The 26,820-nt window shown below is 51.5% G+C and overlaps 1 pseudogene; it reads right to left on the bottom strand.

The window, feature by feature from the left end:
- Positions 1-199: 199 nt before the first annotated feature.
- On the bottom strand, positions 200-26,091 carry LOC114782978 (transcription regulator protein BACH2-like; annotated as a pseudogene).
- Positions 26,092-26,820: the final 729 nt, after the last annotated feature.

Below are 26,820 nucleotides of genomic sequence, written 5' to 3'. Positions count from 1 at the left end.
ATACATAGAGAACAGTGTCACCACTGTGGAGGTCGTTGACAGGGAAAGCACCATCGAGTTTTTTTTTTTCTTTTTAGAATTTGCAACTATGCTGTCACTGTTTCGTCTTTTTTTTTTTTTTAAGGAGAAAAAGAACAGAAAAATTAAACACCTGGAGAACAGTATTGCTGCTGTTAAGACCACTGTAGTGTCAACCTTAAAAAAAAAAAAGACAATAAAAGACATAAATAGAAGAACACTGGCAGAGGCTGACCATCGTTTAAACCCTTTTTGGGGTTTGTCAGAACACAATAACTCTTAAAAATTAAATAATAAAAAAATATTAACAAAAAATTTTGAAACAGAACTTAAAAAAAATGGTGTAAAACACTTGAATCCCCCGGCACTAGGAACAGTCTTTCCTAGGCTGTTCGTCGGTCGTACATTTATCCGTCATTTCCTGACAGAAGTCTACTGTCACCGTCTGGCTACACTGTTCTGAGGAGTCTGGACCCCCGTTTCCGTTCCTCACCCGCTCCGCCCCCGACCCCAGCTCCGCCTCCGACGACCCGGGGGATTTGAGGAAGCAGGGTTCGGGCGTGGCCGAGCGGGAGTTGGCGGTGAGGTCGATGCTGGTGGAGATGCAGGCCGCCGGGTTGGAGGCGGGGCCTGTGGAGGTGGCGTTGGCCCCGCCCGGCCGCAGCACGGGGCAGTAGTGGTGGACCTGCTCGGGACTCAGCTGCACATCTTTGTAGACCTCCTGTGACAGGCAGGAGAAGTTCTCCCACAGTTCTCCCATGCAGGCCTTCAGCTGGTTCCTCTCTGTCAGCAGCTTTTCCTTCTCACAGACCTGCATGTACACACACACACACACACACTATTATTTAGTCATGTCCCATAGCTACACAAAGCAAGACAGCATAAAAGCAGCACTGCATGGCTCTGCTCAACCCAGCTGGAGAGATTTGACCTTGACGTAAGTTCCCAGCACTGGCACTACGCGGGCCTTCAAAGTCACTCAAAGTTCCGTGGATGTGCCAGTTTCAAATACCCAGCGGGTGCTTCTATAAATAGGCGTTCATGTGCACATATGTACACATACCCATGAGCGCCTTATACTACACCATATAGGAGGTGTAGTCATCTGGCAACAGTTGATGACTGTAAATGACATTTTCATGTATTTGTATGACTTAAGTATGTTGCTAGGCGACCATTAAAATACCTATATCGTCATCATTATTAATACATTAAATATAGATTACAGAATGAAGGTGTAGCGTATGGGGGTGGGAGGAGTAGCCATTACTTTTATTACACTTTACCGCTGGAGAACAGGAAATGAACGCATACAATTAGTCCCATCATTGGACAGGTACGCTGGTGCCCTTGTCTGTCATGAGTCTCGCGAGCGTCCCTCTGATATTATCTGGGATGCCCTTGTCAGTCATGAGTCTCTGATGTTGTCTCGAATGCCCTTGTCAGCATTCGCCAGTAAACCTCGAGCGGCAGACGATGCAGAGCATCAAAGGGCCATCAGCCCCCCCTCTGTTAAGCCCGCACCTCTGTTAAGCGGCGGCCAGTAATGAGTGGCCTGAGCATCGACCAAGTGATCCAGAGTGCGATTCTACTCACACAAACCACTTGTATTTGACCATAATTAACATGTTACAGTTCAAAACAAGAACCTAATGTAACAATGAAATGCTACTACTGTACTCTAAATTAATCGGTTTGCATTCAATTTGATTTGATCAGATTTTAGCATTATTTCAAACTCTTTTTAGGTCATAGAGTAAATATGTTTGACTCAAATGTATCTTTATTATTTACACCACAGTTACTATGCATTTGCCCTGCAGTGACAATGCTAATTTGTTTCCAATTACAGATTTGAGTCAACTTTACTACAGTCATTTCCAATCTTGTGATTGGATGGTTGGATGACTTTGAAAAAGATTTTTCAAAGATTTTTTGGTGGCAATGTCATATTCTATTCATATTCAAAAACCTGGAATGTAGGAATTTGGCAATAAACATAAATACAATAAACATAAGTGAACTGTTTCATATGCTAAGCTCTATTTACAATGCTAAAATATTATCGATTTATGTGGGACTGAAGTCTGTGCAACCTACCAGCTTGCGAATCTCACACTCCAGGTTCAGGATGCAGTCCAGCTTCCGCTTGCGGCACCGCTGGGCCGCGATCCGGTTCTTACTCCTGCGCCGGATGTCGTGAATGAACTCCAGCTGCTCTGAGGTCAGTTTGTGCATTTTCACCATCATTTGGAAATCGTTCCGTGGAAGATTTGTGATTTGATCGACAGGGAAAAGCTTGACCTGCGGGCGGGAAGACAATATAAACCGATAAATCTCAGCAGCGTGCGCTCCGTTCCGCCACTAGGTGGCGCACGATGGCCTTCCGTTTCTGTGCCGCTTTGATTTCCCCCGACGGTTGTCGACCCGGCGGTTAACATACAACCCATTGTTAACAGGCAGAGGGCTGAATGGGAGAACATGCCAGTGTCATTCAGAGAGGAGGGGGGCGTGGGGGCGGGGTCACTGTCGGCATGCCGTCACCGCCGCCTTGTGGGCCGCTCACGGTGGCAGGTGATTTCTTCAGGGACGGAGCACATGTAAATCAGCATTGCTCATGCGTGGGAGTTCTGGGAACCTTCTGACGTTTGTTGCCACTTTCACTCTCTTTTCCCTCCTTCTCGTGCTTTCATTTTGACTGTTTCATGCATAAAATCGTAAAGGTGGCGGGTCCGGCGTCATCTATTAAACGCTGGAATCATATCTTTTGGTGCCGGCTGATGCCCGCCGATATCTGCCTGCACCAGGGAGCCCTCGCTCCGGGGGAGAAGATGGCAGCGGGAGGAGGGGAATAACAAAAGAGAGGGAAGGCTGCCGGAGAAGGCTGGGGGGTGAGATGAGAGGAGCCGAGCCCCGACACCCCCTTTCTCTGGCGTGCCCCCTGGCTGCCTCGGCGGAGCGTGTGAAGAACAAAGTGTGTTGTGCGGTTTCTACCTGCTGCAAGCTCCCACCAAACCTGACCTGGGACACGCACGTGAAGAACCGACATGGTGCTTGTCTAAAAAGGACCATGTTCATGACAAGGTCCTCAACTATTCCTACTTTGAGTGTTTTTTAGTGTATTGGCCCAAATTTAGGACTTTTTGTTCCTCGAAATGCAATAATGCCAGCATTTTTTAAAAACCGTGAACATATGACAGCAAAAAGGGGAAATTTTGACCTATTAGACAAAACTGTATAAAATGTAGATCTAAGATAATTAACATTAAAATTAGGACGTTTTAGTAGGTTTTAGTATCTTTTCCAGACCAGGTCATTATAAAACAGGAAGTCGCCGAAGCAGTGTAATTATTGCCGGTTCCAGGAAAAAGAAAGTACATGCTGCCCGGTATAAAATGGCCTTCGCGGCGGAGCCCGGATCAGAGAGCGCACCCCGCGATGCTCAGCGATGATGTGTCCAGGTGAAGGTCCCCTGAGGACCCCGCGGTCGCTGGCCCACATCTGCAGGCGGCCGCATGAATAAGTGATGGGGCCCGTCCCCTGCTTCCAGCAGCACAGATGGCCGAAAACCGGCCCCGGTCAGGCCGGGCCCAGAGAGGGGTCCTCCAAACATTAGCCTCCCTCGCAGGACATCAATTAGGAGGGGAGCGGCTGTGGTGTGGCGACGCCGGTGTTGTTGTGCGGAATTTATGTTGGCCGAGTCGGAGCCGATTTATGGGCTTGTTAAAGACCCTCGGCGGTGGCACGCTGTCAGGCAGGAAAGATGGCAGAGTCGGCCACCTCTCCTCCTCGACCTTGCCGGCGTCTCTCCCTCTCGCTTTTCCTCTTTCTCCGCCGCGCGAGGGGGACGGCTATATTTAGCCGCTCCGGCAGGAGCGCCAGTCCAGTAACAAGGCTGAGATGACAGAGTGAGCGGGCGACGGCAGTCGTAAATTCAGATCCGCCCGCTCTGGATTTCCTCGCTCCCTTTTCCCTCCGTTACCCGCCAAATGGGGTCCGGCGCGAAAAGTAGGGCTCATCTGTTACAGAGCCTCTCGGCTGGGTCACCGGGACCCCGTCGGCACTTGAGGGCACGGATATGCTGCAGTGTCTGAAATCCACTCCCCTGTATCACCGGTCCGTGGCCCACTAGCGTTTTATTCGTTCCCACCCACGTGGCATGCTAATGCACACTTATCGGCTTTATGTGAAGGTTCGGCGCTAGCTGGGAAAACAGGTCGTAATGGAAAAACAGGGTGGACTTGTGGTTACTGTGGAATTTCAGATCCATCAGGCTCCCGTGTAGCGGTGCCACACCTCAGACAACACTCCATGTCGCCCATGCTTCTTCTCCACCACAACAAAACGGCTCTGACCACCCTTAAGAATCTCTTTCATACCACATTATATATAATAGAGGATGCTTCACACAGGCTAATGGTTTCTATTAAAGTGTGTGTGTGTATATATACTGTACAGGCCAGAAGTTTGGACACCTTCTCATTCAGTGTTTTCTTTATTCTCATGACCATTTACGTTGGTAGATTCTCACTGAAGGCATCAAAACTATGAATGAACACATGTGGAGTTATGTACGAAATATGTTCATCAAGATGTAAATGCTGGTCATGTGACGATAACTATAATGAAATATATAATGTAATATTGTTGACAAATAAAACTAAACTAAAACAAGACAAGGCGTTTTTTTCCTTCCGTTTAATTGCGTTATATTATTATGCAGTATTTCTGTCTCCCGTGTCTCCCATTCAGTTGCACAGATGACGTCACCTCCTCAATTCCCGTTTGCGCATTATTAATATTTCAGAAAGCTGTGGTGGGTGATAGATATATGGTGGTGGGTTATCAGATGGCTGGGAGAAAAAGACGAAGCAACATTCTTTACAATGAAGTGTAAAAAAAAAAAACTGAAGATGTGGTCAAAAAACATGGCTATAAGTGGCTATAAGGTAACAATATTATGAAATAGGTCTGACTAAAAGAAAATGTTTTTGTCTATTGTACTAGGCTCTTGACTATATTGACTGGTTAAAAAAGAGACTAAAACTACAAATACTAGTAATTGACTGGTTAAAAAAAGACTAAAATACAAATTGACTAGAATTTATGATAAGTAAAATATGACTAAAACCTAAAACTTGACTAGGCTAATATGAGGATGGACGTAACTAAGACTAATAAAAAGTAAAATGACCACTTGACGCAAAGAATAGACTAAAACTAAAATTAAGACAAGCCGCCAAAAACAACTATAGTGAAGCATCATCAAGGCACACCAAAAGCCCCATTCACATGTCCTGATAGCAGATCATTAATGTGCAGGCTGCTGTAAGCTCTAACTGGGGTGCCAGGACCAGCAGAGAGATGTATACCAATGCTAGGGAAAGCTATATAGGGCAGGGCTCATTAAAGGCAATTAGGAAATATCTTCAAGGTTGAACCTTAAAGGCCCCCCTAGTGCTTGAGGACCCGGGTTTGCAGCTCTTGCCGAAGCACGGGGCTGACCATTCGTTCAGTTAACGCGTGTGCCTGTTTAATAGGCAGTTCTAATAAACGTCAAATGCGTTAAGAACTGCGGCCAATTAGCATGTTTCTGTTAGCGGTCCATTCACAACACAGACACCCATTCACTGAAATTCGACTCACGCTCCCCGGCCTGAACAGGATCCCCAAAACGGCACCATGCGGTTTTCTCAGCTCACCAACACGGTGCCTGACACAATAATATCCAGACCACAGACAGACTTCATCGAGATCGAGAGAGCTGCAAGGCGACTGGTATCTGGTGCACACGAGGCGAGGCCTTCCACCGCCGGCAAGGACCACTCGCTCAGCCATTACGCGTGGGTGGGGACTGTCAACGAGACGCTCCAGCACTAAAACAGAAAAAAAAAAAACCTGCCCGAAGACCCGATCGTGGGCCAATGGGTAGTCAGGGGTGTGGCCTGCAGGTACCCGGCGACTCACTCGCTCTTTTATGCCGCCGGCCGGCGCGGTATTTATCCCAGCGGCGCGCGCTGAGTGGGCTTGCCATTTGCTGTGCAAACACACAGAGGCGGCGCTCGGCCCGTTCCCCGCCGGCTCTGTTTATTCGTTCAGCCGGCTCGCCGAAGACCCTGGGAAGGATGAAGCAGCATTTTCACGTTCAGGGCTACGAAGCGCGCGCTGCGTGTTAATTGCAGAAATTAAAGGCGCGCGTGCAACGACTGCGCTCCCTTGCAACAACCACGGCCATTGAGCAACACGTGCATTGCGAGGGAAAGCCGGCGTGGTTTACGGCCACGGGCGCAGGAGGCAGCGAGGCACATAAATCACACGGTATGGCTGGGGTGGCTGGGGGGGTGCGGGGCAATTTATCGCGGTAATAATTACACATTACTGCCTGCGCTGTTCATCTTGCTACCGCGTTCGGTTGCGGAGCGGCTGGAGGCTCTCCACAGTCGGCGGCTCGCTCCCGTCATGGCGCTCGGTGGCGAAACGGGGGCTGCTCTGTGAATCCCATTGCCATGGCAACGCACCAGTTTCCCTGCTTACATGCTCATCGAGGGGTGCAAGTCAAGGCCTCTTCCGAACAAAACCAAGAGCTCCTTTTAAAACGTGAGCAAATAAGGACGGTATCTGGTGTTATTCCGAAATTACGCGGGGATAGGTGCTCAGAATAAAATCCAGTCTCTCAAACGCTAAGATCTCAGAGTAAACAATCCTCCGCTGACTGTCTGGCCAGGTGGATTATGGGATAACTAGAGGACTGCTTATCCTCGTCTCACCAGAGAGAACCTCGGTTCGCTGATACTGAAGGCACTGACAGAGCAACCGCAGCACTTTTACATCACTACTCTTGCACCGTCTGGAGGATTTCTTTTTAATTGTGCTACACAGTGTTATGCGTACATAAAACCAGCGCACAAGTGATTAATATCCTGCTGGACACACGAAGCATCCAAAAGATCCATAGAGATGGATTGTGTGCATAGGCAAGGCAGTAAATTAGCTATAAATCTTTAATTTATTCAATGATGAGATGAACTAGAAGGGCCCCCCGGCCAAAGCTGCAATCCACCGCCTACGCTGTGACGGGTGGGGGTGGCGTGTTGGCGGCAGGGGAGAGAGAGGGAGCGGAGCGGGGTGGGGGGGCTTCAGATCGCTTTCCTGCCCTGAGATAAACCCTCTGGAGCAGAGCTTGAGCAAAAGCTGCCCTAACAAGAGCACAAACTCACCCAATCACAGCCCTCTGCCGTGTCTCTACCCCCTTTCTTGGATCCAGCATCGTACCTACTTTCTATGCACACGCCATATGTCTTGGTTCTCAAATCATTACAGGAAAAAAACAGCTTTACGACCGTTGGTTTTGTGGCTTCAAGATGTGTGGTCATTCTGAGGATCTTTATGGGCCCTAAGTTGAAGGTCAAGTGTTTGAGAGCATGAAGCACTCACCTCTGGCCCCTGCACCTGGACGTGACAGGACTCGCTGTCTCCCTCGGACGAGGAGCCAGAGTCATCGCTGGAGTTGGTGCCGTACGACTGCTCACATTTGATCTTGGGCCTAACTTGGCTGAAGAGGGCGTCTGGCCCCCCAGCGGGGTCAGGCTGGTCGGTAGGCAGGCAGCGCGTGACATTTGAGGGCGAGGACGAGAATTCAAACTGGGGCAGGCTACACGGGGACCCGCCGCTGCCGTCCTCGGCGTACGAGTAGGAGGAACAGGAGCTGGAGGTGCGGTCCGGGTCTCGGGAGGCGGCGAGCGTGCGCACACCTTGATTGGCACTGGGCACTGGTGTTGGGTTGGGCCGTGGTCGGCAGAGTAGTGGGGGCTCGGCGGACGATGCTCCAGATGAGTAGGTTTGGGAACTTGGTAGCGAGTGGCTAGACCCGCCCACAAGCCCTTTGGCATGTGTTCAGACAGCTCCTTCTCCACCGAGTTCCCACCGGGGTAGGAGTGTGCCGGTGCTGCAACGCGCTCGCAGGCCCCTGAAGATGAGAAGATGACACTACGACGGTCCAACTCCACCTCTTGCTTACAAACTCCATCACAAGACGCCGACTTCAATGAGAGTCCCGCCGGGAAACCATCTACATCTTTTGAAAAGGCAACGGGCACACCCAGCTCCCCTGCAAAAGGCCTGTAGTCTTTTTTGTGGTCTCCCTGAGTGGTACCTTTGTCTTGGGCAGAGACAAGGCTGTTGGCAAATAGCTGCTGCGAAGTGTTAGGCAGGCCCGGCAGGTCCTTCTTGAAGAGTGCTCGGAGGCAGGTCGGTGACTTGGCGCTCTTAGGGCGATCCACCACCATCGGGCTGTGCTCGTCCGTCCAGCTCCATCTCGGCCACACCATCCTGGTCTCCCCCCTCCGGCTCGTCCCCAAACAGGCACAGTGAGACGGGCTCGTCCTCCCCCTGCGGCTCCAACTTGATCTGGGTGACGGTTGGGCGGACCCCGCTGCTGCCGGTCTCTGTGAATGTGCTTGGAAAACCTGAGGTACTGGTGTGTAATGAGGAGGTGTCATTATTGTGCTTGGTGCAGGCCCACTGGTACTTCCTGTACTTGGGGCAGCGGGGGAGGTCCGACGTGCCGTGGTGCCCGTCAAAGTCCAGATGGCCGTCGGAAAAGTCGGCCGAGACCCCGGTCGCCGAGGGTTCTAACCTTTCGTCATCTGACTGCTGAAGGGAGCCGAGGCATTCTGAGGCATGTCGCCTCGACCTGGGGGACGTCGAGACGGCGGCCTTCGTCGACGCTGACAACGACACGGCTTCCGACTGCATGCTCTCGTCCTCGGAGCGGCTGTCCCCAGCCGCCACCTTCCGGCACAGCAGCAGCCCGTCCTCCTCGCTGCGCAGCTGGGCCTCCAGGAAGCGGAAGCAGGAGTCCTCCAGGTTGTGCATGCGCAGGAATTCGGCACAGCGGATGACCTCCTGGATGTTTTCTCTGCTGAGTAACAGCTTAGCGGTGTAGGCAAACTGCAACAATGGGGCGAATCCCCTGGCAGTGACCTGCGAAAAGAAAACAGGGAAATTGCCAGCGTTACCATCAGCACTGCGATTGTTCGCGGCCCTCGGAGTGTGCTGAGGCAACCCGACAGCTCTAATGGCCATAAACAAACAGTGCAAAGTACCGGTTAATCTTTTATTGGGTCAGCAACGAACATTCTGTGCGGCGGTAAATAAAACCCTGGCCCGGCACCCGGCGGCGCGTCCAGGCCGTTTTCAGAACAATAAACTCCCCAGTGGCATGTCACCCCAGGCTCCAACACTCTCTGACCCGCCGGGCCGTGGCCACGAACAACGGGTTGGTCACGGACAGTCATAGGAGGCGATCAGATTTGCGCCACAGCCGCAATCGGCAGACGGTCCGACGTGAAAGGTGAAGCGGCGGGACGGACCGAGGCCGTCTAAGCCCGCCAGCTTATCCGAGGAGCGGGATGAGGGGAGGAGGAAGTCTTCTGTTGGGACTTAATACCGGATAATTAGGCACGAGCTCGGCCCGCCCTCTTGGTAGCAGTTAACATTGCGACGGGTCCGAGAGGACGTGGTGACGAGGCTCGTTTGATACTCGCCGCGTTTGGACCGCGTCTGACTGTGCTGCCGCACCGGGCCGACTCTGCTAACGGAAGAGCACGCTCACTGATAGAAACGTGACTGGCGAACAAACCAAGGCACGACGTGCTAGGTGCTCCAAGAGTAACGCATCATGACGGCTCAACTTTCATCTGGGCCAGCATTGTGTTTGTTTGACAAAGCCCTCGCTCAGGGGCGGAATGATGTAAAAGTCGCCACAATGAGACAGATGTGGGGAGCTCGAGGAACAATGTGGTTTTAATGGGCAGGGAAAAGGCCCCCTGTTTACTGCCTGTTTGTGCCTATTGTTGGGGTGGGTGGCAAACAGCACAAGCCAAATTTCCCCGGGTAGAATGAAAATACTCTGAGGTTCACCCGTGCCAGGCACCCTGGAAAAACAGAATTTCCCCAACACCAAATATCGAATTCAAGGGACATAAAAATGGTCTATTTTTCTTCCCAGCGTGGAAAGAACAAGCCTGACACAACTTTCTTAAAAACAAACAAAAAAAAAAGTTAAGTGATTGTTATTGTGATTCACAGCAGCACAGCACACGGTGCACAGAGTGAAATGTGTCCTCTGCATTTAACCATCACCCTGAGTGAGCAGTGGGCAGCTGTGACAGGCCCAGGTAACAGTGTGTGGGGACGGTGACTTTGCTCAGTGGCACCTTGGCGGATCAGGATTCGAACCGGCAACCTTCTGATTATATTTCCACGAATCGCAGCTTTTTCCTTTGGCTCTTTGGTCTCAGTGTCACCTCAAGAACACAGGCTAAACGATGCACCATGCGTGCCGAGTGACTTGCCAGAGCAACCCTGTGCAGCACGCTTCTGCAGACAACAACAAACACAGAGCAAAGGCTGTGCTGCTCCGTTGGCACGGTGACCTGGGTGGCCGGGCGCGGGCGGAGAGGCTTTCTCCAGCGGCCCACTGACGACAACAGCGGCCATCATTCATTGTTGAGAAGAAGCTGCTGACTCGTAATCTCTGCGGGGGAGGGGAGACGCCGCATCTCAGACCCTTCGCGCAGCCTCCAGGTCTCGGCGGGGACTTGGGGGGGTCAGTGCAAGGCCGGGTTGCCCTCCAGACAGCCCTGGACGCAGCGAGCGACTCGGCGGACGGACGTCCCCCACCGATCTCTGGCGCGAGCAGGCCGGACGGCGCCTTTAAAGCCGAGGAGCGGGAGGAATCTGGCCCGGCGTGCCGGGGGCCAGCCTGGTAAACAGACGGGGTTGATGGGGGGAAAAAGTGCTGAGTGAGGCCCGTGCGCTCGCTTCCAGCTTGCGTCAGCAGCCGCCGCCCCGCGCCGGGCGCGATTACTCCGCCGACGATACCGGCAACGCTGCAGCTTAACGAAGGGGCGAGGGAGGGACTTCAAACAGGAGGGAGAGAGAGAGAGAGACGAAGAAGGGCAGAGGGGCGACAGACAGGATGAGAATGGTGAGAGGGAGTGGAAGTCTCAAGCGCACGGCAGGAAAAAATGAAAAGAGAACAAGGGAAGGAACAAAAAAATAAAACGGCAATTGCCAGTCATTAGTGGGCAGGGCGCTGACATTCGAGGCGTTTCAGCCGTTAGCGCCACTTATTGAATGGCGTGAAAACAAAGGGATAAATTAATCAAAGTGACAGATTTGGGCCATTTTATGCTAATGCCAGCTTTCGGACCTGGCCCGGCACATTTTCACGTCTACTGAGGCCGGATCGTTGCCGCGAAAGGAAATTCTATCACGTTCGCGTCACATTTCTCCATCGGTTTGCGAGCTGCATTCGGGATATCTGCCAAATTGCACAAAAAAAAAAAAACCCACACACCCATCACCCCACGCCCCACACCTCCTTTCCCCCGAGAAAGAAAGAGAGATGGCTAATTTATGCAAATGAACTCTGCCAAATTCCTGCATGTCAGGCATCTTAATGAACCGACCGCCAGGCATGACAATGGAATGCTCCGGCACGGCGGGAGACACGGACGTGGCGTTGAATTTGCTGACTAACTTGTCATTAACCTTGGGATTCGCACGATCGCGACCAGAATTATTATTTGAAGTGAAGTGATGTGATTGTCACATGTGATACACAAGCAGCACAGCACACGGTGCACACAGTGAAATGTGTCCTCTGCATTTAACCATCACCGTTGGTGAGCAGTGGGCAGCCATGACAGGCGCCCGGGGAGCAGTGTGTGGGGACGGTGCTTTGCTCAGTGGCACCTTTGCGGATCAGGATTCGAACCGGCAACCTTCTGATTACGGGGCCGCTTCCTTAACCGCTAGGCCACCACTGCCCCGTTTGGTTGGGGGATTCCAAAGTAGCTGCTGAATTAATCGACGCAAGGGAATGAATCATTATTTTTTGCTTTTAATAAAAAGAACTGATCCCCGCTCTTTTCCTCCAGGTCTTGTCTCGATATTTCTCGATATTTAATTTTTTTTTTCCAACCGTCTAGTCAGTGAGTAAACAAAGCCTGTCTTTGTTGGCGGATTAAAACAGATACTGTACCGACTAATCTGCTCAGCGTGGGGCTTACTGTACACGCCGAGACGTTGGGGGACGACCCTGCACCCCCTTCATGTTTAGGGCTGTCTGCGTGACCCCGGTTGAAAGTCTTGCACCTTGGTCTCCGACTCCCTGGCGCTGCACTTTGAGTCAAAAAAGACGCTTGGTTGTCGTGTTTAGTAGCCTAGTGGGTAACACACTCGCCTATGAACCAGAAGACCCAGGTTCAAATCCCACTTACTACCATCAAGTCCCTGAACAGGACACTTAACCCTGAGTGTCTCCAGGGGGGACTGTCCCTGTAACTACTGGCTGTAAGTCGCTCTGGATGTAAATGGACAAGAAGGAGCACCCTCCTCCAGGCCCCAGACCCCTCACATGGAGCCTAGAACTCGATGTTCCCTCCAGCAGAAGGACCACGGGGCGGAGTTAACCCCTCCCTCCCCACGGCTCCTGCACAGGGCTCCTGCCATCTGTCTAATGAGCCGGGAATGTGTGAGCGTGGCAGGGTTGGGGACGGCTGTTTACACGAGGCCGCTGCCGCTGTTTCCGCCCCGCGCAATCGGATTAGTCCCACAGCAGGTCCCGTCCGGGACAGGAGCCAGCGGAGGTGGGGAGGCGTCACCTATTAACCGTAATGCCCGCTAAGCACGCCTCCATCTTCTCCTCACACTTTCTCACCCGCTGTCTGTCGGTGCTTCTCCCCTTGTCCCCTGACCAACATGGCCCCGGTACAGGAGGTGGTTTGAGTCTCGGGCCGAGCCGGTGCTAAATCGCGGCTGACGGCTCCGTCCGCTTTTCATTCTGGGCTTTGTTTTCTTTTTTCTCCACTCGCATATCTGGACGTAGCTACCGAGCGTCCCGCCACACCTCCTCCACCGCGACGCGAGTGCATCTGGAATCTATCACCAGCCCGGCCCGGCCCCCCCCCCCCACCTCCCCTTCATTCAGGGCTCGCCGCGAAAAGAAACGAACATGCAGGGGAGAGGCGTGCGAAACGAACAGATCCGGGCAATTCATCATCCCGACAAAACATATATTACAAGGTCCCGGGCGTTCGGAACCGCAGAGTCGCTCAAACGACGACTTAACCCTCCAGACTGAGAGATGTCGCCAAATATTTCCCACCCCCCTGATATTCAGCTATCATTTTTTGGTGAATATTGTGTTTACATGCAGAATACAATAAAGACATTCATCATAAAAGAACAATTTCACCTCAAATGCACTAATTAGATTGATTATCTGAAGTATTTTGATTCTGAAACTGTTACGTACAATGTGTAATTTATACATCTGCTGCACTTTACACCAATATTGAAGCGCTGATTAATTTCAGACGTAACATGATTTAATTGTTAAGGCCTTATCACCCTGTGTGTGTGTGTGTGTGTGTGTGTGTGTGTGTGTTATCTACTCAGATTACGTAGGCAGCCAGTAAATGGATGGTGCATGGGGGGGGGGGGGCAAAGAAGATTAAACAAAATCATAAATAAACCGGCGGCCAAACAGACGCGTGCGTAATTGTATGGCTGCGTGAACGGGGAATTAACCGGGGGGGGAGGTTAAATCGGTGTCACCGCTAATCGCTCTCATTAAGCGGCGAGCGCTCGTGAGTCATCGCGATAGCTGCGTGGGACGCCCCGCCCTTCCTGCCGCACCCCGGTCACGCTTGACGCCGTTCCGCGGGCGGGCGGCCGGCCCGTGCCTAACTGCGGCCTGCGCGGGAGCTGGGGTGTGTGTGTGTGGGTGTGTGTGTGTGTGTGATGTCGTCAGGGGGTGGCGGGCGACGGTGCAGCGCGCCAACGGCCCACAAGTAGGTCACAGCTCGCCGCCAATGATCGGGGGACCGCGATGGTGCCCGAGACTGCGCTTACATGCGGTTTCATCATGAGAGTGGGAGAGGGGGGCGGGGTTTTGAGGAGGGGTCTCTTTCATCCGTCTCATCGTCTGCACCAGCTCCACCACCACCGCCGTCGTGAGGGGACGGAGGACATGTCCAGTGTCCCAATGTCAATGTCACCTGAACACAAACCTGCCTCTTTAGCGCAGGTCCGTTCCACGTTAGACAAAAGGGAGTTGAAAAGTCGGATCGAGGATCCATTTCCTGTCCCCCTGTATCGCACGTGGAGACAACTCGAGCTTTACGTCCCAGCCGCTAACAAAGGATGCGAGGACCAGGCGCAGCGTCCGCGCATGATGTCACTAACCCGACGCGGCCCCGCGACTCGAGAATAACAAGGTCATCAGGGAGGGGGGTGTTGGAGAGAAGGGCCGGGAGGAGGAGGAGGAGGAGGAGGAGGACGGTCTTTGTTTCACGTTTCATCTGCAGTGCGCCTCCTCACCCGCCGCCTCTCCCCCCATCGCTCCCCGGCTCTCACCCCCCCCCCCCTTCCTCGCTCTCTCTCTCCTCCTCTCTCGTTCTCTCTCTCTGCCCGTCTAATGAGGAGAGCCGGCTGCGGTTCCTGGTCCAGGTGCGAGGAGCAACGCCAGACTCGTTGCACGGCGAATTGGAATTATTACGGCATTAAATGCCGCAATTTACATCCAGATTACGTTACAGGTGGCCTGAAACTGAAAATACTTCATCATACGCCGATAAAAGTAAACTCTAGCCGGAGTGTTTCTTCTCATCGCACTGTGCTGCACTATAAAATGTTACTTCGCTCTCTTTTTAAAAATTTTTTCATTACTATAAGGCTGTGATTGTCACATGTGATACACAGCAGCACAGCACACGGTGCACACAGTGAAATTTGTCCTCTGCATTTAACCCATCACCCTGAGTGAGCAGTGGGCGGCCATGACAGGCGCCCGGGGAGCAGTGTGTGGGGACGGTGCTTTGCTCAGTGGCACCTCAGTGGCACCTTGGTGGATCGGGATTCGAACCGCCAACCTTCTGATTACGGGGCCGCTTCATTAACCGCTAGGCCACCGCTGCCCCACATACTGTTATGTAAACGCGCGCAAATACGACACGCTTTTACACTCCCCACGTGCATACGTAACAGCTGCTGACAGCAGGTGTGTTGGGTCCAGGTCCATCGTGGTGATGTGAAATATTAGGTGGGGTCTATGGGTCGGTCTCCCGTTCCTGGACTATGGCTAGAAGCGTCTCTAAATGAAGAGCTTTCACCGCACCGACTGCACTGATCTTCACGTACGCATCCCGAGACGCACGTCCCTCGTCCTGAATAAGGGCCAAGAACCGCGTTCATGACCCCAGTTTCAGAATGAGAAGATTTTAGAATGAAACCGTCACATCGGCTCACGCCGCTTCGTCTTCACGAAAAACAAGCCTATGAAAAAGTCGTTTTTTTTTGTTTTTTTTACCGAGACGTTAGCTATTAATAGGTATCACCGTACGGAGGCAACGCCGTTTTTTTTTTTCCTGGTGACATCATCTGATGGAGCAGAAAGAGCCGTTGGAGGCGCTCACACTTGCCCGCGCGCGAGCTGTCACCCTCCGCGTCACTCGCACCTGAGAGGCGCGCCGGGCGATGAATAATTCACCAGCAGGAGCGGCAATCGAGAGAAGGGGGCGGGGGGAGGATTTTATTTAGGCTGCGTTTGGGTTGAAGGAGGCGGGATTCCTCGTTCGGTGCCCTACTTTTCACTCTGTTTGTGTGTAGGTATCTATGGGGCCCGGATGTGGCAATTCACCGACACTGACACAATCTTTGGGGCGGCGGTGGCCCAGCGGTTAAGGAAGCGGCCGGTTGCCGGTTCGAATCCCGATCTGCCAAGGTGCCACTGAGCAAAGCACCGTCCCCACACACTGCTCCCCGGGCGCCTGTCATGGTGCCCACTGCTCACTCAGGGTGATGGTTAAATGCAGAGGACACGTTTCACCGTGTCACCGTGTGCTGTGCTGCAGTGTATCACAATGACAATCACGTCACTTTCACTTCACTGGTTGGGAGTGTGAATTAGGCACGAAGAACTGTTGCTCGGGAGGCGGAGCTACTAAGGTGTTACAGGTGAGTGAGAGAGAGCACTGGGCGTTGCTCACGGCAGCACCTACTGGGTGCTGGAGGAGAGGTGATAATTGGTGATTACAGGCCTGCAGTATCACACCCTGTCTGTTACGGTTTACGACACACACACACACACACACACACACACACATACACACAAAGACACTCTCTGTTCCTTCATAAAAATGTCAACACCATGGTAATAACTATGTTATTAATTTATAAAAAAAAAAAGCCCAACCCTAAACTACATCTTACCACTTATTTCTGCAGCGGAAACATATACTATAAAAGTGAAGTGACGGTGACGCGGTGAAATGTGTCCTCTGTTTTTAACCGTCACCCTTGGTGACCAGTGGGCAGCCATGACAGGCGCCCGGGGAGCAGCGGGGCGAACCGCCAAGGTGCCACTAAAGTCTCCATAGGTCACCACTGCCCATTCGGCACACGACACACACACGTATCTGCTCTATGCCTACATGCACCTGCAACTGCATTAACACACATTACACACACACACAAACCCACACATCACGGTCATGCAGGCACCTACGCACAAGTATAAATAGACACACGCGCACACTGTCCGCCCACGCGGCTACAGCCGGCCTACGACAAAAGATCATGACAAAAACGTTCTGTCGGAAGTGTGCCGCCCGTCGCAGGGCTTCTCCGATACACCAGAAGCCGACCTGGAGGCTCGGGGTCGCGTGGTTCCCCTACACCGGTGGTTCCCAGGATGGACGAGAACAGACTCCTCAGATGCCGCTGCGTGTGAAAAGCGAGGGACGGCGGGCAAGTCAAATGCCAAGAGGCGGTGGAAAAAGGTCACGCGTTGTGCCTTATGGAAAATTACCAGACGCCCCCTTATCCAGGGCGCCTTACAATCAGTAGTTACAGGGACAGTCCCTCTGGAGACACTCAGGGTTAAGTGTCTGGCTCAGGGACACGATGGTAGTAGGTGAGGTTTGAACTTTGTGGGTTTGTGGTCTTCTACTACCACCCTACCACCCTACACATCCTTTCTTCACGACAAAACGTTTAAATACGGGCCTGACAATATGCAATATTCTGAAGGAATTTTCCACAGTTTTTTTACCCGTCCATTTTACCACACTTACTACCAAGCCAAAAGCGTGTTCTGCAGTTTTCCAACATTATAAAATAACTGATGAGATAAAAAAACAAGACTCAACTTTGTTCAAAACAGGTTGTAAACTGTAACTCAGCAACTTAAGCCAATACATGTTTAACGCAAGTGGAGGAATATGGCGGACGTCGGACCTCTACGGTTCACACCGCCGCCACACCACAGGGTCTCGTTAATAATGCAGCACGCACACCAGATATAGTCCTCCTAAATGAGAGACACACACGCGCGGACGCGTCACGCGGCAAAACGACGAACGAAAACGCGATTAGATCTGTTGTTTTAGCCTTGCCGTACTTTTCCGTAGACCAGCCCCTCCAGGATTTCTTTGAGTGAATTTTGGGTTCCGCTTTGATTGGTTGAGATTTGCTGAAAATGGAGGATTCTTATTTCTTTGCCCGCACTACCGTGCGAAGACCCAGCGGCGATGTCACCTCCGACTAACAGTTGTGCGGTAATGAGTTTGGGGTGGTAGTAGTCTAGCGGGTAACACACTCGCCTATGGACCAGAAGACCCAGGTTCAAACCCCACTTACTACCATTGTGTCCCTGAGCAAGACACTTAACCCTGAGTGTCTCCGGGGGGGGACTGTCCCTGTAACTACTGGCTGTAAGTCTCTCTGGATAAGGGCGTCTGGTAAATGCCGTAAATGTTAATGTAGATGTTAATTGTATGAAACGTGTCCTACCTCCTCCGGCAGGCTGACCACCAGCTCATTGTCGGCCTGTCCCACCAGCGCCTGTAGGAAGTACTCGCTGCAGGCGGCCAGCACGGCCCGGTGGCCGCGGAATTCCCTGCCCTCCGCCCGGACGGTCACATCACACAGGATGTCCTGCTTGCGCTGGTCGTTGAGGCCCAGGAGGATGTTGGCGCAGTGAACGGTGGACTCATACACGTACATGGGAGCTCCAGGCTTCTCATTCAGGGACATTCCGCTCACACCCTGTGGCCAGAGACACGGAGAGAGGGTCAACACACACACACAGACACACACACACACGTTCAGCCAGACCTGAAACAGCACACGGGCAGCATGACGCCGCGATTTAGCACGCGCAGCGTCTCCACCTCCGCACAGCTTTAGCGGCTCCTGGAGTAAATAAACACACTCCCACGCACGCTCACAAACACACACACACACACACACTGTCACATAACACCCCCCCCACACACACACACACCTTACAATGCAACACAAGAGGAAAGAAGAGAAAAAAAACACGTCCCACGCAGCTTTCACATAAGCTGAAGCAAGCAAATGAGCGCGCGCACACACACACACACACACACACATGCACAAACACAGACTCTTTAAGCTCACCGCACACCCACACAGACACACAAGTGCAATCTCACTGAAACACATCTAAAATATCACAGATAAGCAAGAAAAACGAAAGAAAGAACACACACACACACACACACACACACAGACGGCCCTCACTCGTGCGTGGAACTCTGCAGGGGTCTTTTTTTTTTAAGAAAGAGCCGCCCCTTGATCAGCACGGCCGCCCCCACAATTGCACTCATTTATTCATAAGCCGCGAATAAATTGGAGGGTCGTGAGCCAAGCGAATGGCCAAGTAGGCGTCCGAGGATGAAGGTGGCACATGCAGATCGTCACCAGGATGGCAACGTGGCCACAAATTACAAAGTCGTGGACAAAGCCCCGCCTCCTACCATTATATCCCTGAGTCTCTGTTGCTCGGCCCTGAGCTGCTTCGGTAATTAATGGTAAATGGAATGGAATGTAAAGAGCCCAATTGGAAGGATATGGAGTTTCGTATTTGAACTATTATGGCAAAAACATGTTTGCATTGTTGTTTTCTGGAGTCAATTTTGAATCAGTCTGATGAGATTTTTCAATAATTCAGTGATCTGATAATGTTTATATGTATTAGTTAAGTTAAAGGTAATTTCCACATTTTCAATATTCCACACAGAGTTACCACAAAACTGTTGAAAGTAATGAATGCTGCTGGTTTTTTTTTGCATGCACATTTCTATAATTTCCAATGGGGATAGGGGGTGGGGTTATGATCTACAAAATGGAGACCCTGGAGACAAAAATTGGGAGCCACTGATTTATGTCTACATAATCGATTTCGAGATCATCCTTTGTTGGCTCAATCGCTCATCTTCGCGTCTAAAGTGTTGCTGTAAGTGAGAAATGAGGGAAAGTAAGCGACCCGACAGTCGAGGTAGCGCTACGCTTTCCTGGAGGAGAGAGAGAAGGGAGGGAACGGCGTGAAAAAGATGAAAGATGCATTCCCACCTCCACTCAACACACACTCCTTCGCTTATTACCCCCCCCCGCACGTAAAAACAGGGCCTGACGAGTCCTGTCTTTCAGCACACACCCATTCAGAAAGCCTGCCCGGCCGCGACCACCGCAGTCCCGGCTATCAGCACACCGGGGCGTGAAGATGGAAAAAAGGCACTCCTCTGCTAATGGAAATGTCTTCCGCTGCGAACGGAAAAAGGCCTGGGCTGCGGATCGGGCCCCCGCTTGCCACGAGCCCCCACTTTCCCTGCCACGCGCTCTGTGGTTTATCATCAGAGACAGAGAGAGAGAGAGAGAGAGAGAGACATTTTAATTGGCTGGGGTCGAAAAGCCGTTCCGAGAGATAACGACGCGTGTCGGGTATCGTCGTGGGTTCGTGAATGTGTGTTCCGCATCTCACTCCTTCGCGCATTCTTGCTACGGCCCGGCCACGTACGGCATCCGTCCGAGTGGCCGGTCCAATTATAGTTCGGCTTACCCCCCTCCCTCAGCGTTTTCCTCCTCCAAACACCGGTTCTCGGTGGATAATGACCTGTCTCCCAAGAATAACGTTACCAGATGTGGTCGCGAGGATCGTAACGATCAAACATTCGTCTATTTCTGCGTGCTCGGCGTTCCGCGTATTCCAGGCGATACGTTGCGATGGACAGGAGGGATGGTGCGACGCCACAAATGACTGGCCTGTGGCTGAGGCATGATTAGAACTGCTGAGGGATGCAACATGCTGCCTCTCTTCCTCCGCTAGGACCAGCGGCTAACCAGCTTTCGCTGCAAACACTCCTACACAGATCGGGAAAAGACGGGAATGATGGAAAAAAAAGCAGCTCTGACTTGAGTTTACCACGTTGTGTTGTGCCGCCCAGGACGTCTCGGGGAATGGCGGTGATCTGAGAGGCGCTAATTCGATTCTAAAAGGCCTCAGTCACTGTGACAAATACAATAAACATGAACGTGTCCTGGTAGGGCTGAGCGATGTCTCCTGAAAATGATACGAGAAATACATCGCCTCCCTACCCCTTTACGAGACTAATTAAAACCTTGTTAGCTACCAGGGATTGACAAGGATCTCACGATACGATACGTATCGCAATACACGGGTCACAGACGACTACACCACAATATATTGTGATAATGTACATGCTGCGATCTGGTCTGTCATGTTGCGATTTCACTCTGCCTGAGTTGCCAAGTACTAATTCAAAGTACCCAGCTGTACAGCGCCATCTACAGGAGTGGAGGTTGTAGTTGCATGCTGATTCTCATCTCTACTGACCTCACTAAAGAAAGTGTTGCATACAAAGAATCGATATTTGATGTCCCGTCTATCCATACAATATCACCAGATAAAATTTTGCGATATATATTTAAATTTCGAAGGACTTTATTTGTCCCCGAGGGGCTATTTAGAAGGCACAGTGGAGCATCTCACATATTACACTTGTCACAATAGACACAACATATGACACACAATAAAATATTCCTTGTATTGCACTATGAACAGCGATAAAACTGTACATAACCGGAGCAGTAAGGCGCATTGTTTATCACTGTGTCAGGTGATAATGGTTGTTTTCGGGGGGATGTCCAGAGTTCAATAGAAGGACGGCTTTAGTGTCCTGCAGCCGGTGGCAGGAGGGGAGCCGCTCAAGTTCAGAGTTCAGAGGGTGTGAGGGTTCTCTAATGATCTTGAGTGCCAGCAAATTGCCAGCATATTGCAGTATCGATACTTTCTAATTAAGGGTCTGGTTAAGAATCTAGGTATATTAAAATGTTTCTGTGAGCCATTAGGCTATCTATCTTCCATAGATCTAGACATTCCTGACACGTGGAGCAATGTTAAACAAATATGCATAAAAAAAGCATATTCACAAACAATATTCTAATTAGAGACTATGATTAATATGCACATTTTATTAAAATTGCATGGTTCAATTATCTTGAATTAATAAAAAATAAATCATGGCTACCAGTTGACCGCTGTGAGACACTGCACGTTGTATTTGTATTTATCCTCTATTTGTGGCCCTGCCCCTCACGCCAAACCTGACAGTGCACCACCAGATGCCCACTGCACCCAGTTACCTCAGACGGCACCGCAGGATACGCGGCATCTGGTTTCAGGCCTAAACATAAACACACACGCCGCTAAAACAGGAGTCCCACACTGCAGCCATATCGTCCCCGAATCAATACAAACGCTGCATCAGCATACATAAACCAGCAATTAATTACACCTTTTACCTAAATCCTGCCGATACAATGCCGTTCAGACACTGAACTTCTCAAAATCCTCAAATAATTTCAGTTAAGACGACTGACAGAAGCCTTTTCAAGTTTTTGGAACACTTCCCTTCAATTACATCACTTCCTCCTTCGATTTATGAAACGCCGTTGCTCACCGTACTCAGAAACATCTGTCTCAGGGTGCTTTCGGTTCCTGGCGTCTGGATACAGCGTGCTTTAGCTCTGTTTGTACACCATCACGACTATAACCAAGTATAACCGTACGTGTGCTGAAGCCTAAATGAAATGTGAAAATACTGATATGTTGGTTATCAGTAATTGGAAATATAATCAGCTGTACACCAAACACGTCCCTTTAGGTGAATCTGCATGGTCATCGGATTCGTATTAAAGGAACCCTCGGCCGCGCTGACACACCGTCCGGCTTGACGCCTCATTACGCCGAAGCGTCACTGGGCATCTATCATCAGGCTCGATGACTAATCCCGCTTCTCCGCCGTCATTAAACTGCACAGGTCCTGGGACACCGTGTTTGTGCCTCAAACATCAGCAGTCTTTCCCGCTCCTGTAGATCCCTTCTCTACAATATCAGACGAATCCGCCCTTATCTGTCAACACAGGCCACCCAGATACAGGTTCAGTCCTTAGTAACCTCACGACTGGAGGGAGTCCATCCGACCTCTACAACTCATACAAAATGCAGCAGCACGACTGATCTTCAACCTTCCCAAGTTCTCCACACCGCCCCTCTGCTACGTTCCCTCCACTGGCTCCAAGTAGCTGCACGCATCAGGTTCAAAATACTGATGCTGGCCTACAAAGCCAAACATGGAGTAGCACCATCCTACCTCACAGCCCTTATTACACCTCGCACTGCACCTCGTATACTCCGAGCCTCCAGTACTGCTCGCCTGGTCCCTCCATCTCTGAAGGTACGAGGAAGACTCTCATCTAGACTCTTCTCCGTCTTGGCCCCTCGGTGGTGGAATGAACTTCCCCTCGAGGTCAGAACAGCTCAGTCACTGAGCACCTTCACACGGCAGCTCAAGACCTTCTTTAGAGAAGATGTAGATGAACTTGTAACCTTCTTATTGTCTGACTTATGTACAGAATCTACAAAAGAGTGAATAAAAAGGTTGTATTCATAGTTGGGGGTCCTAGTGAACCAGAACTGCTCACTTCATCCATGGCAACATGGAAGCACGTTGTAAGTTGCTCTGGATAAGCCCGGAATGCCGATGTGATTCACTTTTGAGGAACGAGGGTCCGTTCAACATTTGCCACAGCAAAAACAAGCCACTCGAGCAAAGACAGCATTACTTGTGCGACACCCTAGACTCCGGTAATGAAAGTGGATGGTCCTCCAGATACACTCAGCCGCCATGAGCACTTGAGGCAAACGAGACAACAGGAGTGCTGGGAATACGCTCATCCGCAGCCCGACACAAAAGGAACTCTGGCCAGATGCTGCCGCTATCAGTGTCCCAACTCCAGCCTGGTAACGAGCAATTGGTTAACGGATGCGGCGTCCTGCCACCAAGCTCTTCCAACCTCTCCTCAAACCGACCATTAAGCACTTTGGCCGCGCATCCAGATGCTGCCATGGACGTCCGCGAACATCTGTTTAAGATGAGGCGGAATGTTGAGTAGACACTCTGGAAGAACCGGAGTCACGCTGCCGAGTCACGCTGGTCCGACTGTCGGGGACAAACGATTCCAGTGCGGTCGGCGCAAAGAGCACGAAAACATCCGGATTCCAGGCTGCAGTTTTGACTGTGTTCAAAAAGTGTTCAAATGGATTCTCGCCACCTCAAACCTCCTCACCACCCCGACATGGGTGAGCTGAGGCGCTACCTTCATCATCACTCTCAAGCTCTGAAGATCTGCACATTTCGAAGCGAGCGTGGCGTCTAGATGTTAAACACGATGGACCAAACAAGTCTGTGATCTGAGCAAGGCATCCACCCAAGAAGAATCGGCTTTGACTCCGGTTTGACACACCTGCTCTCAAAACACCTTGAAGAACATCCTCGGAGTTCGTCAGCAGCCGTCGGTTTCCACTGAGGTCCTCGTTGGCTACTACATTTACATTTACATTTACGCCATTTACCAGACGCCCTTATCCAGAGTGACTTACAATCAGTAGTGACAGGGACAGTCCCCCCTGGAGACACTCAGGGACACGATGGTAGTAAGTGGGGTTCGAACCCGGGTCTTCTGGTTCATAGGCGAGTGTGTTACCCACTAGGCTACTATCAGCCCTTTATCACCCCTATCACCCCTACTACAAACAGGACCTTCCTAATCAGCTCAAAAAGGGCCAAAATTGCCACTGAGGTGCCACTCAACCAGGTACCGTCCCCACTAACAGTGATCTAGATTCACAATGAAATGACTTCCACCCACAGCCTAACGGAAGGTGGAGCATCCAAGGCGGCGATCTTCTGCAGAAGAGTGTTTTCTGGACAAAATCATTTTGTAGATACCATCTGGAGGGGGTTTCCCACAGTTTTTTTCCACTGCCGGGCATTTTATGGGCCACTGGAAGGGGCAGCTGCAGTTCAAGAGGTCCCGCAGCTACCACACACGCAGACCGAGGACGTCAGGGCAGAACACGGCCAGGGACCGAGCGAGCGCGGCAAGGAGAGCAAAAAAAAAAAAGAGAGAGCGACGCTCAGGAGGGGCTTTCCAGCGCCTGTCGGCGGACGCAGACGGGACGATGACATCAGTCGCTGAGCGAGGCTGCAGATAAGGGAGGACAGTCTGGCTGCCAGGAGGTCACCGAGATGCCGATATTGATTCTGAGGCTGCGTCTGACGTGGGGCCTGACTGGCCGCATATTTGACGCTTTTCTTATTTCTCACGTTCCCTTTCGCGACCCGACGTGGCGTCTGTATTAACGGAGGGCCGGGGTTCACCTTGAACCCCGGAAGGTGAGAGAGGTCAGGCCACCGCGACCAGTCCAAAGCCTTTCATCAACGCGGAAATCAATAGCGGTGTCTGCCTGGCTTCGATCTCAGGAGAACGAGAGCGGGCGAGTGAGGGGGGGGATACAGAGAGCGAGAGAGAGAGAGAGAGAGAGAGAGAAACAGCGCATCATCAATTTTCATCCGACGGCGTCAGGGCGCTTTAAATATTCATGCCTGCGACTCTGCTCGACCCACCGCGGGCGCGTGACGCGCTGCTAATTGAAAACGCAGGTAGAGGGAGAGAGAGGGAGAGAGAGAGAGAGTGAGAGAGCGCGACTGGAGATTACACCGCGCCCGCGGCCAACGCAGGGTCCAATAAAACATGTTATTACAAAGTGGGGCGTCAATAGGAGAGATTACGCTCCCACCATCTTATTAATGAGTCCAAAGGGCTGAATCACAGCTTATAAATAGACCAGAGCGGAATAGCTGAATAGGAAACGCATGGAAATAAACCCCAAATGTTCACAAACGTGACCTCATAATGCGCCTTCAGGGTTTACGGAAATAACCAGATAAAAAAAAAAAAAAAAAAGACGTGACTGCTTGCTGGTTATGTGTTTTGTAGCTGAGGAGGAACTTGCTACCCACCCAGACCCCTACGTGTTGTGTGTTATTATTTCTGACGTCCAGAAGGTGGGTTTAAAGAAGGAGGAGCCTGTAGGCGTGATTGACAGCTGTCACACGCCCTACTTCCTCATTCGGTCAATTTAGAAACAATTTAAACACCCTCCCTGTCAATAGCGACGCTCTCAAGGTCAGTGTCCTGTTCTTGGATTGAGGCTAGTCCTGGAATAAAACACGTCCCAGTGTTGAGCACAATAATTGTTGGATTTGAATATCTACGCATCTGCTCAATATATGATTGGTCTAATTATTAGTATGCATCTTATATCCTTAAATCCAATATGAAATGTAAGAAAAAACAATTATGTTTTACATAGTAGTACATTATTGAAATGAGTATATTTATCCATATTATACCATTTGTATACTGTTTTTATTGATATAGAGTTTTTTATACCGTTGACATAGTACATATTGATAGCATAAAAAACCACTGCCATTATTTGCTTTTTTTCGGATTTTTAAAAGGACTGAGCCACAATTTCGTATTTCTGTGAACGTATTTCTCCCATGAAAGCGGCGTGAGGAGTGAAGACGCCGGAACCCCAATCTGTGCCATCGGCTGCTAACCTGCGATAAACGCGAGCCGCGCTGAGGACGCCGTTCCGCCACTTCCTGCAAGAGAGTGCTCCCCGCGCGGGCCGAGCGCGCCGCCGTTTACCTCAGAGGTCAACATCCCGCCGGCCCGCCGTCAGAGGGAAGGTAGCCGCATTCCGGCTGCGGCGAGGGTTCGCCGAGTGCAGAGGAGAAGGAGTAAAAACACGGCGAGGGGCCGTTCGCCGCGAGCGGTGTGTGTGTGTGTGTGTGTGGTGTCGGCGGGGTGGCATGCCGGAGTATTTTTGGGCGGCGTGCATGAATCATGACTTCCCTCCTCGCGGGTCAGAGAGCCGGGGTGACTCATGGCCCGGTCTTATATGGTAACGCTGGGGACATGTGACACCGTCCGGCGGTTATCTATAGCGCCGGCCCTGCCGGGCCCGAGCGCGCTCCGCCCGCTAGGACGAAGAAAAGGGCCACCTCGGGCCCCGCGTTCTTCTGCCGCCGTCCTGCGGCCGGCAGAGGCCCCGCCTCTTTCCTGCAGAAGTGTGCGCGCCGTAACGGCGGCCACGTCGACGTTTCTCTCCTTCTGCTCTGCAGGAAACCGGCAGACGCGGCACAGGAAGTGTCGGCGAATGGAAAAAAAAAAAAACCCAACGCTCCCCATAGGAAGGACGTGACACACAAAGCCGCCCGCGTGGGGCGAGCCTCCCCCGGTTCACGCGCGATCGGCCGTCCGGCCCTGCCACAAAGCACGAGAAGGCCGGGCGAGTCGCGCCGCAGACGGGAGAGGGAGCGTGGAAACGGTGACGGTCTCTCCGGGACCCTTAAAGTTCCACAAGCTCCACCAAAGAAAGCACATTTGCAAACAACCTGACGTGCTCCTGACATGCAAAATTGCAAAAATGCAAATTGCATTTGTACATCTGTGTCCTCTGAATAGGCGAGAGCCAATCAAATCAAAGCC

This window comes from Denticeps clupeoides, unplaced genomic scaffold, assembly GCF_900700375.1.
Source record: "Denticeps clupeoides unplaced genomic scaffold, fDenClu1.1, whole genome shotgun sequence".
NCBI lineage: Eukaryota > Metazoa > Chordata > Actinopteri > Clupeiformes > Denticipitidae > Denticeps > Denticeps clupeoides.
This window is presented reverse-complemented; position numbering and strand designations above follow the sequence as displayed.